Source organism: Lissotriton vulgaris, chromosome 3_1, assembly GCF_964263255.1.
Source record: "Lissotriton vulgaris chromosome 3_1, aLisVul1.2, whole genome shotgun sequence".
Lineage (NCBI taxonomy): Eukaryota > Metazoa > Chordata > Amphibia > Caudata > Salamandridae > Lissotriton > Lissotriton vulgaris.
In genome coordinates this window covers 1,505,577,678-1,505,590,098 of record NC_141689.1, presented here as the reverse complement: position 1 = coordinate 1,505,590,098, position 12,421 = coordinate 1,505,577,678, and the positions used below count along the sequence as shown (strand labels likewise).

The 12,421-nt window shown below is 46.6% G+C and overlaps 1 protein-coding gene across 1 annotated transcript in view; it reads left to right on the top strand.

Moving 5' to 3' along the window:
• The window catches only part of LOC147728078 (alcohol dehydrogenase class-3), a 181,029-nt gene that overhangs the window by 97,659 nt on the left and 70,949 nt on the right, over positions 1-12,421 (top strand). The gene's annotated exons all lie outside the window — the stretch shown is intronic.

Genomic DNA, 12,421 nt, shown 5'->3' with positions numbered 1-12,421 from the left:
TTTAGGGGGCAATTTAGGAGTCTCAAGGTCAGTAGTCAATGGGCTACTGACCTTAGGGTGACTACACCCATGGTGTGCTCACCCCACATGGGCGAGTGGATACAATCCCTAATTCTGATTGGAGAGTGCCTGCCATCTGCAAGATGGCAGGCACCGAAGAGTGGGCTTCACCTCGCCTTCCTCACCTGACTGATGGGGTTGGCAGAATTGGGCACACCTTCTAGCCTGCTCTAATTTTTCCTACCTACCTTCCTGCCAAAAAGGGGGTGAGACGGGAAGGGGGCCTGCTCCTGATAGCAGGAGAGGCTGGGGTTGTGTTACAAAGGCAGCTAGGCCTTTGAAGCTCCCCAGCCGCAGATGGCTCTTCCTGGTTCAGGAGAGGTGTGAACGAACACCTTTGCCCAGGAAAGGCATTGTTTCTGGACCCCAGGGGTCCGGAAACCAGTCTCCTGGCAGCAGGCTGGTGTTTACCAGTCAGGGAAGCCACCAGAGGCTGGTCGTTTTTCAGGGGGCATCTCTAAGATGCCCTCTGAGTGCATTGTATAATTCCCACACTGGCATCAGTGTGGGTTTATTATGCTGTGAAGTTTGATATCGAACTACTCTGATTTCAGTAAAGCCTTATGGACCTGTGGAGTTCGTAATTACAAATTCCCAGACCATATACTCTTCATGGTATAACTGCACTTACAATATCTAAGAATGGTTTTAGACACTGTAGGGGTACAGGGCTCATGCACCTGTACCCTCGCCAGCGACATTTGCACCCAGCTAGAGGGGTGGCTGACCTATGCCATAGGCAGTGGGTTGTAGGCATTTTGCACAGGGATGTGTGCCATGTCTACTCTTAACTTTGTTCCTCACCAAAACACTCAGCCTGAAATGGCAGTGTGTGTGTGTGTTTGTGTGTGTGTGTAAAGGTACCGGGCCTCTAAAGGTGGCACAATAAGTGCAGCAACCCTTAGAGGTCTTCCCTGGTCACAGTGCCCTTGGTAACTTTTACAAGGGACTTGCGTGTGGCTAGAGAGGTGCCAATTGAGAGTGCAAAGCTACAGTTTGGGAAAGAACACAGGTCCTGGGAACCGGATTGTCAGGGGCTCAGGGCACAAAGTCATAGCACATCAGAAATTTGGCAAAAAGTGTGTGGGGGTGGGGGTTACTGGAACAGAGACAAAAATGGCAAACTCCTCTATTGGCTTGCTTCCCACGCCTTAGCAAATCAAATAATTCCAGAGATTGTAGACGCCGAGGGTCAGGCTCCTGCTTGTTCCTGCTGCTATTGCACAGACCTTCGCCGAATACTAGCTGCACCTCTGTACGGTTACCTCACTGTTGGACCCAGCCCCCACTTCTTATGGAAGATGCCACTCCTGCTACTCTCAGAAGTCAAAGTCCAATTACTTGATGACCTATTTCACTGGATGAGATGGAGTCAGCAGTTTCCACCATTGCGGCTGGGAAGCCCCGGGCCCTGGTGGGTACCCGGCAAGAGTACTACAAGGCATTCAAAGATACTTTCTTCTCAACTCCATACCCTGGACACGGAAGCGGCGAAAAATGGTACTTTCCCAGTAGACATTGACACAGCCAAGATCGTGGTGATTCGTAAAACACACCCTCCAGCACTGTCCGATCTTCCTTATTAACTCGGAGGTTAAAATCTACGCCACAAATATTAGTACATGTCAACAGTCTGATCAGACTGTGTTGACATGTACTAATATTTGAGTTCTAACTTGATTTATGATTAATTCGAAGGTTTTTTGAGAGCTTTGGAATATATGAATTTGCTCAATAAATTGGAAGACGTTTGTTAAAAAAACTTAGGCCTAGTGCCTTTAGGCTGTGCATTGCTTAACAGTCACGGGTTCTCCCTAGACTCTCACAAGTAATTTTCCCGGGGGACAGGTACTTTCTCCCATAGCACTGCACGCCAACAGTTATTACAGTTGCATCAACTCACAACACAAGTAAGATAATACAGGTGTGAAGATCCACCCACATTTAAATATTCTCTACCTTCCATGCCATTAGCTCCACGCTCTAGACAAATTGACCACCGCATTTCTCTGGGGTAACTCGTAGCCATGCCTAGCCCTTGCTCACTGTCAATGTGCCCTGTATGTCAGAGGGCCTTGGATGACCAACCTCTGCCTCTGTAATCTAGCGGCTCACCTCCTGGTGATTGACTGGTATACCAGGGGCTGGACAGACCAACCCCGTAGGTTGAACTTGTCTCTGGGGTTCTCCCAAATCCAGACCATGCTCTGTGGCTCTCAGATTACCCCTACAATTCCCACTGTGACCTGTACAGTCTTCATGGAGGGCAATCTACACTTCAGACACCTCTATGGCATGGCACCTGGCTGAAAGAGTTGGCAGCACTAGAGGGATTATCGGTATGACACAGCTGGGGGGATGTCTGGGCAGTGAGTCACTTACGAACATTCCAAGACTTAGAGCAGCTACTCCCTCTACTCCACTTAATTTTATAAATCTCTGCAACTCAAGCATGCGATCGCTCTGCACGTTCCCACCGACCCTACACTCCGAGTTCAGTCCAATGGAAGCCAAACTCCTGATGGGAAGTATGGGGAAAGGAGTGTTATCCCGGATTTAGTGCTCTCTTAACGCTCCAACTGCACTTGATTACTTGTGAGCGCATTGGCTACATCTCTTTTGAGGACGAGGACTGGTGGGACGCTCTCGTGAAGCAGGTGAATAGCATCACATCAAGGTTGAGACTGATCCAGACTTGTATCTTCACTGTACCTATCTTACCCTGGTCGAACTGAATCATGCCGGCCTCCTTCCTACTCCCAATTTCCTCGATGCGCGGAAGCTCCAGCTGATTTTCACCACATGAGGTGGTCCTGAACAACTATCTTAAACAAATACTGGTCGGCAGTAATGAGTGAGCTCAACGTGGTCATGGACTGGGAGGGGCTCTTTCACTCCCCTAGTCCTTATTTTAGTGAATAATAATAATAATAATTCCTTTATTTAGATATAAAACATATCTTTAAAAGATTGCACAAATCACATTGTGTACAGTTTTAAAAATAAAAAATGATTGAAAGAGTAGAAAAATTCAGCTGGCTATGTTAAAATCCACCTAGCTCCCAGCTCTTTTCCCGCCAGCTCAACATCCAGTGTCTTTATTTAGATATAGAACACTATCTTTGAAAGTTTTTCCCAAATCACATTATGTACAGTTTTGTGAGAAAGATTTAAAAGGAAACCCGTACAGACATAAATAGCATTAAAAAGAATTAAAAAAAAAATAATAATAAATTAAATGAGTAAGAATTTAAGCTGTTTTATAAAAGGTGACCTGGCGTGTCACATACATCTCCCATCGTATTCAATTGCAAAATCAAACCGTAGAGGGTACGTACGACAGAGTTTCGATTGGTGTTATTAGCCCCCTGGTCGGTGGGAATTCTGTTACAGAACATTAATTAGTCTGAAGGGCCAGTGGCAATGCCGTGGCAGTTTTCTTGATGTTAAGGTAGCGATACGCTTGTTGAATAAATTTGGCAATTTTTATATTTAAAACAGTATTGTCCGTGCACAAAGCGGCAATGATGGCATGCCTGCAGGTCCGGACCCCCAACCTGTTCCATTCTAACCTAAGCATGCGCCTGCGTTGGGAATTAAAGGTGGGGCAGATACAGACCACGTGCATAATTGATTCTATCGCTAACCCACATCCTCTACAGGTTGTGTCCCCCTCTGTGCGGCGCCAGATGGGTAGATTTTGAAGAAAGCGCCAGTCCCCCATTCTTAGGGCGATAAAGCAGCGTTTTAAATGGAGTGAAAAAGTGGTGGATAAATACTTAGCTGCGGATACTTGTTTGTAGGAGTTTACTACTGCCCAAGAATGGCTGCGTTTCGTGAGGAGGGCTTTATCTGTAGCGAGAGATATCGATCTCACACATTTTTTAATTGCATTTTTAAAGGCACACTGGCTGGGATTTAGGGCCCAGAGATCAGCGGCTGACATCTGGTGTATATAATCCTTCAGGAGACAGCCAAATGATCCTCCTGGGTTACTCTCATAAATTTCTTTCCAGACTAGAAATTCTAGTGTGCCAGATTTGGCCTGTCTTAGTTTGTGGCAGAGCTTGAGATATGTACCAAGGTTCTGGGAATCATAATTTGTTAGCCCTAACTCTAATCTAATCTGTGCTGGGGATGCAGAGCTTGGCAGATGGAGTACTTTTTTGTAAATTTTTGTTGTGTATTTATTTAAAACAGTGTTCATTTTACCTTTTGAAGGTCTCTATACCATATGATAATGTGGGGCCGATCTTTGCTCTTAGGACTTCTAATAGAGGGAAAAGGGTTGGGCCCGAGAGTTTCGCCGACAGCTTGGACAATGATACCATTAGTGCTGAGGCTTTGGCTGCAATCACGTTACTCTGCTTTACAAAATTACCTCTGGAGTCCAAGTGGACGCCTAGGTATTTGTATGATTGGCCAGTACTGAGGCTTGTTTTATTTAGAGACCAGCCGCCACCTCCATAACGTTTCTTGCCAAAGGGGACGATCAGGGTCTTTTTCATGTTGACTTCTAGTTGATTAATTGTCGTGTATTGCATCAGTGAGTCAAGGAGCCTTTGTAACCCTACCCTTGTGAGGCTGAACAAGGCCAGATCATCGGCATATAAAAGGTTACATAATGCCGTGCCTCCTACTTTGGGCGGGTGGCTGTTTACTTTATCTAGGGTGCTTGACAGGTCTGCTATGAAAAGATTGAAGAGAAGGGGGGCCAGCACGCATCCCTGCTTAACTCCTCTTGAGGTCATGATTTTTCGCGAGAGATGCGTGCCGGACCCTAGCTTCACTCGAACCCAGGTATTAGTGTGCAGTTGGATAATGGGGTTTAGGATTTTGTGGTTTTGGAGGGCTTGGGAGATTCTCTGGGGAGGGGGGGGGCAAAGTCTTTCTATGTACAGCCATGGTGGCCACAAGAGACAAAGCGACCAAGTGGAAGTCCCGTCTCCGTCCCGTCTCCGCCCCCCCCCCCCCATCCCCCCCCACCCCCCCACCCTCCCAATCCCAGAGTTCACTTTTTACGCCTTTTCCGGAGCAAGGAAGAAGCCTGTAGGAACACATGTTCTCTTGTGCCCACTATACAAGATACTGCCTTGAGTTTCCATCCAGTCCTTGCATTCATCCTATGGTACACAGCAATCCTTCACCAGAGCATTCTCTGTGGTGCCATATGAATTAATACAGGGAAACTTTGTGAAATTCATGTTGGGCCTTAAAAGGCCTGAAATGCTGTTTGAACATTATCAGCACCTAGTCTCTAGAGTACCGTAACCCTGAGCACCCAGCGTATGGGCCATTTAATACTTCCTTATATCAATTTACCTCTTCAGCACACACACAAATCGCTTTTAGGCTGGCTGGTTGCCCATCACCTTGAAAATGATGATGCTGGGGGCCTGCAAAAAACCTTTGGTCCTCAATGGACCTATAGAAGACTCCACTGTGCATGCCACTGAATTAATGGTCATTTTTGTCCTGCTTATATTCCTGTCCCTAGTTCCCCAAGAGTGAGAGCACTTGGCTTTGTACTCCCTGTGGAAAGAGACCGAAATCATGGATACAGACTCCTTATAGCGGACTGTCCTGTAGAGGGGCATGTCAATGGAGCATGTAAACAGTAGGGACATTTTGGTTTCGGACAGCTACCCTCTACTGCATCAGACTTTGGAAGCCTATTCTGTGTAGATTCCTGATAAGACTTCCTGCCTTGGTGCATTTCTCCTCCTTCTCCAAGCATTATGGATCTGAGATATTCTCATTGTGCACCCAGTGACACCAGCAGCCACTCTGACCGCCTTCTATGCTTGCTCCCCTTCCTTGTTCTCAAGGGCCCCCCAAGGTTTTGAAATGTGGACTTTAGCACTATATTTGAAGCTCTCAGGAAGCCCCCATCATGGAGGTTTACTTCAGAATACCACCGTGTAATTCCTGTCCCATCAACTAGTTTAGTGTGCTTTGAGGTTTCTGGGAACCTGTGTCCGTGGGGTCCCCTTTACCATGCTTCAAACCAAAGCCATTCCGTTCCAGCTGGCCACTCACTGCAAGCACTCGATGTTTCCTAACCAACATGGCAGTCACAACAAACGTAATCTAGATTAACCACAGGTATAGGTTTAATATAAGTACCTAGGAGAGAAGACTTGCACAAATAATGTAACATTTCCATAAATAGGATATAGAAATATCCAGATGAATTTACTTTTTTTTTTGCGCAGTAAAATGAAAGTGGTGGAATACCATAAATCTATAACCATTTAAATCACCCAGCTTGCTTTTGATAGCATGACTATTGTTGGACCCGGCCCTTTTGGTAGGTTCACCCGAGACTTTTTTGCTTTTTCCTAGCCTGTTGCTGTGACTTGGTGTTGGTGATTTTAGGCATCTGCGCACTTTTTCACTGTGGTACAGTGTAAAGTGCGTGAGCTCTCTGTGTATGTGTGGTGAGTGACCTGCCCTCTCATAGGAATGAATTGGGAATATGTATGCCCATGGTAGTTCCTGATGTGTGGGGAGTGCAGTGTCGAGTTTGGTATGTGCGAACTCCTGAGATTGAATGCTACGCAGTGGTATATGCGGCATGATTGTGTCTAGTGTAGAAGTGCCACTTCTAGAAGTTGGCATATTTGTGTAATTTGTGTCTGGCGTGTGATTGGCTGAGGCTGGCTGGTGAGCCTGGCTCCAAGAGTCTGGGAGGGTCTGCCCAGGTGGTGAATGGAGTGTTTAGCAAGCTGATGTGAGGGGAGGAGTGAGCCCGGGCCTGCTTGTGGATTGACCGTCTGGTTTGAGGGTCCTGAATGAGGCTGGGTTTTCCCCACACAATGCTGGCTCCACCCCCTGGGGTGCCTCTGATGTCCCTAGCCTGGTCCGTGAAAGGAATTCCCTATAACCAGTTCTAGCTGGTTCTCACACTGCCTGCACCCTTTAGACAAAGGATTTTGGGTATAAAAAGGGTGCTGTGACACTCTAAAAATGTTCTTGTTTCTGACTTTAATCCTGCCAGGGGCGTGCTGCTGCTTGGGCTCAGGGGAAGGCTTGCCTCCCTGAGCCCTGCCCAGCCCCTGGACACCTGATGGACCCCTTTGCTATGAGAGTCTTTGTCCTGAAGGACTTTGCTGAACTTTTTGGGCCTCTAGCGCTTTGGAGCGCTTTATTTTGACCTTTACAGCAGGGAGCTGCTCTTTGACCTGCTCATGTTTTTAGGCAGGAGCCCACCCTGCATTTAGCCCGAGTTTCGATATTTTTATATCATGGGTGCCACCCCATTTATTTGATCCTCGAACGGGTGCTCACCCCGTTTCTACTTTTACTTCATGCACCGAGGGTGCCCACCCCTCGGTGCAGCCCCGCAAAGAGCCGCCGCGGCAAAACCGGAAGTCCGGCCCGCGCCCGCCTGACTGTGGGCGGGGGCGGGAGGGACTCTGATCCACTTCCCCCCTGCCTGGGGGAAGCCGTGGCATAGTTGGCGGTCTCCCGTAGGTATGCTGGCGGCCTGCGCCGCGACGAGAGGAGGAAGCGTGGCCTGTTGCGGGGCTCCCGTGTGCTGAGGGAGCCCCGGGAAAAGGTGGTGCTGTGTGGGGAGGTCGGGAGACCACCCCGCCTCCCCTGCTGTCCCCCAGCGAGGAGGGGACGAGAAAGAGACAGAAGACGCCGGCGTGAGTGATGGCGCGGGGCCCCCATGCGCTTGGGAGAGCCCCGCGGTTCCTGCAGCCGACTAGGGGAGCTGGGTGAAGAGCGGAGGGGGCGCAAGGCACATTGCTGGTGCCTGCCCCCACCGCGAACACAGAAGGTGTCCTGCTGCCTGCCCGGAGGAGCCCCGCCAAAGAAGCAGCCCGGGGGGGGGGGGGGGCTCCGTAGGGGCGTGTGCTGGCACCAGCGCACTCCCCAGTAGGCAGGGGTGCATCTAGGGCGGCCCCGGATGGCAGTGGGCTGCCCCAACGTTAGACCTGTGATTTGTAGGGCCAGAGTGGCCCAGGGGTAGTTTCAGGCCCCACCAGTGCCCAGAGCCTCAGGGCTCCAACGATAGGCTTGTGTTTCTTCAGAGTCGCGAGAGGTTCCAGGGGCCATGGTTATTTGAAAGGCCCCAGAAGGGCCGGTGCAGAGTCAAGTGTGGCTCCCAGCAGTGGCGCCAAGAGTATTTCAGGAGCCAGTGTGCTCCCAGGCCTTAATGACTCCAGAGCCTGTGTGGCTCCAACGTTTGGCTATGTGTAGTGTCAGAGCCTGTGTGGCTCCAACGTTCTGCACAGTGTTGCCCAGAGCCTGTGTGGCTCCTACATCTTGGTGCAGTTCTGTTCTAGGGTCAGTGAGGACCCTGACGCCATTTTGATTCCCAGCTGCCCAGCAATTAGTGGGCAGCTGCACCGATTAGGCACTTGGGATTGTCCTCTGGTGCCCAGCAAGTAGTGGGCACCTGCAACATATAGGTTTTGCGCCGGTGGCGCACCCCTGACTGGCGCTGCATGGCAGCGCGCCCTGACATTTTGGACACAGAGCTCTTTAGTCCCTTTATTAGATGGGGGGCTGGTATGTGATTTTATTTAGGCGCTATGTGATTATCTATGTGATGGTAATGGCCGAATGTGAGTTTTGCGCATTGTGATGTGGTGCTAGGAAATGTAATGCATTTAATATGATTACGCACCTTGATCTTACACCTTTGAATGTTTTTATGCATCATGTGTTTTTGCGCTATTGAGTTATGTTCTGGCACCTCTGAATGTTTTTATGCATCATGTGTCTTCCTTGATTTTACACCTCTGAATGTGTTGGTTTATGCATCATGTGTTTTTCCTTCCTTACACCTTTGAATGTTTTTGCATCATGTGTAATGTGTTCTTACCTATGCCCCTAAATGTATTTTATTCTTAGGTGGTGGTTCTTTCTAGTACAGGTGGTCCTAGTGAGGTCCTGGTTCCCTGTGTGACATTTCTCCTAAGGTGTTTAGGGTTGCGTAGGTGGTACTTACCTGTTACCAGTAGTTACTGGATGTGATCTATAACTGTTATTTTGTGCTATACTTATTCTAAGTTCTAGAAGTGCTATTTTTAAAAGTGTTGATTCTGACAGTGGCCCATGTGGCCCTGTCCTGTAAATAATCCCTTGTGAATATTGCCCGTGCCAGTTGGCACAATGTACATGTGTGACTTCTATCTGATGTGTTTTTACAATACAGAAGTTATTTTTATATAACCTTGTGTGGAGTTCTTTTTGTGGTGTGCCTAGGATGTTGTTGCTGTTGTGTGCTGGCGCAAATGCTTTACACATTGACTCCGGGATAAGCCTGTCTGCTCGTGCCAAGCTACCAAGGGGGTGAGCAGGGGTTATCTTGGCGTGTGACTCCCTTGCCCTGACTAGAATGGTGGTTTCTGCCTAGCTTTGGTGTCAGCCTTAGCCAACCAGAAATAGCCAGTTCTAACAACTATTCTTCCCCCCCCCCCCCCCCCCCCCCCCTTAAGTGACTACATAAAATTATAGTGGTATTTGTGCATCAACTATAGAGAAGACTACCATGTCCCCAGTTTATGGTGGTTTTTATTTCTGGTCACAAACATTTGCCCCATGGGGCCCTTCTATCCAAATGTGGGATGCTCTAGGCCACATAGCTGCATCACGAAAGAAGTCATCTCAAGTCTGCCACATTATGAAATAAACCTTTTTATTGCCATCCTCCAGTTGGAGACATTGGCTGTAAACCCCATAGTTAAGATCAAGAGCAGATCTAGTAGGAGGATGCTGACTTTGTTCTTGCTAGAGACTTGTCTCTGTGAGTCAATCCTTCATAAACTCACTTAGGTCACAACAAGTTTCTGGTGAAATGATTAGTTTTTCAATCTATCTGGTAAAATAGGTGCGATGTACGCTCTATCAAAGAATAGATGAGTGGGTTATCGGATGCCTTTGGAGACGTGTCTGATGGTAGGAGCCTTTATTTGTGACACTGTGGAGGATTTAGTTTTGTTCTGCAGAGTCTTATGCATCTAGCTTGTGGTAATATCACAAAAATCAAAGCTTCGGAGGAAAATTTCCAAATTGGAGTGCACTTTGCCTTTCTCAGCATTGTCTTTTTGTCTGCGTTTACTATTGACACTTTTTTTCTAATACGGTCTTTTTGTGTTGCCATTCAATTTACTGGTAATTTTATGAGCAAAAAATGTCACTTTTCGATTTTTGTAGGACGCCAACAATGAGGCACAGAGTTTACCGGATTCAATTCATAACTTCAAGAATTATAAACTTTGATATTATGACTGGAATTTCACTAGGTCCTTTACCATCAATATGTCAGCCTTGTGGCTAGATTTTTGTTTTTTTTCCATCCATTTTAATCTTCGATGATGAAACTAAGGAATGAGAAGTTTTGTTGGGTTATATCTTGGCAAACTACAATAGAGGTTTAAATGTGACTAGCAGTACCTGTTTGGAATGGGAAAATGTGCTTCTCACACACGCAAGGGTTTTAGGGGAAAAATTGTTTTCAATATCAAGCCATTTTTCAGTTTTTGTTGAAATGTCTTTAAATGAGCTTCTTAGAATTTTTATAACATGAAAACGAATTTACGAGATTCATACTCCATTCCTCCTTAGGAAGCCTCAGATTGCTAGGGGTATTATCCGTTTCTTAATGTTACATAAATATTTAGAATTGAGTTAATCCATATCCTTGACCACACTTGAAAGTTTAATTGTAAACCTACTGAGCAGAAGGACTGGTGGCATAACTATCCTGTCCCATCAGAAGAATTTGGGGGGGGGGGTTCCAGTTGTAGAATTACCTCAACTTGGTTCACTGTTAAAATCTTATTTAAGTTCTTTTTCTGTGCATCAGTAGACAATTTACACAGGTATTTTAAGGTTTCACTTGACTTTTTGGCTGAGAATCTTTGGTACTTGTGTTCTTCCATATATTCAGGATGCCAACAGTACCCTGGGAACTCCAGACCAGTTAGTACAATCATTCTGCTGTTCAGTGACCAGTATCACCAGGGAGAAATGGCAAGAGGCACCTGGGCGGCTTGTCGTGTTCTAATCTAGGACCCCGATCAACACTGTGACCTTATGCCCCTCTACGGTTATATAATCCATTCATACCCTTATAATGGCATAAACGATCAGAGCCATATTTCAGCCATATTTCAGAAACTCGCCTCTGCAGCTCATTACAGTACATGACACAGCAGAAGCCACTCTCTAAGATTCCTAGATTACACTCAGAGTTCTTCAACAAGATAAAACCCAGCAACCTGGGAAAGCCCCGCTTGCTATGTTTTGAATAGTAATAGAACTCTAATGAGCACTGAAAGGACGATCACTTCCTAGTGACATCTTTATTGACGTCTTATGTCCAAAAACTTACGTCAAACAAGGCACCTTTCAGGTATAAATATTACCAGTGTTGCCTTAAGCAAAGCACGAACGATGGTGTGGTGAATACAGGAGCCGAACAGCTGTCCCTTGCAGAGCCCAGCAGATGCAAGCAGCCCACGGACGCTGCCCCTCCTCCTCCTTGACGCGCTGAGAGAGACTGTCTTTTCTCCTGCCGAGAAAATCCAGCTCCTGCGTTTCCAGCCTACTCTTGCGAGTAACTGGGATATCGAGTCCTGGAAGGAGATACAAGACCTCCTACATTCTATTCCAGAGGTATGGTGTTGACTAAACCCTTAGAGAGAATTCTTGAAGCAAACCTTGGCAAAACCAACTTAACTTAAACTGCTACTTACTCCCTCCCAAGTATTAGGCTTAGGTCAGGTACACTGGAGTAGGCGTAGTTAGAAGCACCAGTTGAGTATGTTAGCTAATGTATATATGAATGTATATATTTTATTCATTTTAACCATTGTATGGCTAAGAAACCATATCCATGCTTTTACAGTATTATTTCGCAATCCTCTTTTTACTGTACGCACTTTTTATAATAACAAGTCTTGCAATTGTGGCAATTCATTTCTCTTGCATGAGAAGAAAGACTGTTCAATAAATAATACCTTTTATTGAAAACGGCCGTCTCTCTATTCTCTGCATAATGGTGAAAGTAATCTGCACAACTGAATGAGTAAAATAACTGTCTATTGTTTCACACGACTCTAGAGATTGACTCTTATTCTAAGGAGCAAAGTTGTCATGTTTATGCGGTTGTTGGAAAACTGAATTCCTTCTGGTCTGTGCCAGGGAAACTGATCACTTCCTATTTCAGTCAAGAAAGTTTCCAGTGACCTCTGAGTTAGTTGGTACAAACCCAATTAAGTTTAGCATAGTCAGTAGAGACCTGGAAGACCGCACTTCTACGTCTAAACTGCTGTTTGTTATTCCAATGCGCAGGGCCTATAGGGGAAAGGGAAAATAGGAACTACACTACAGGCTGTCTTTT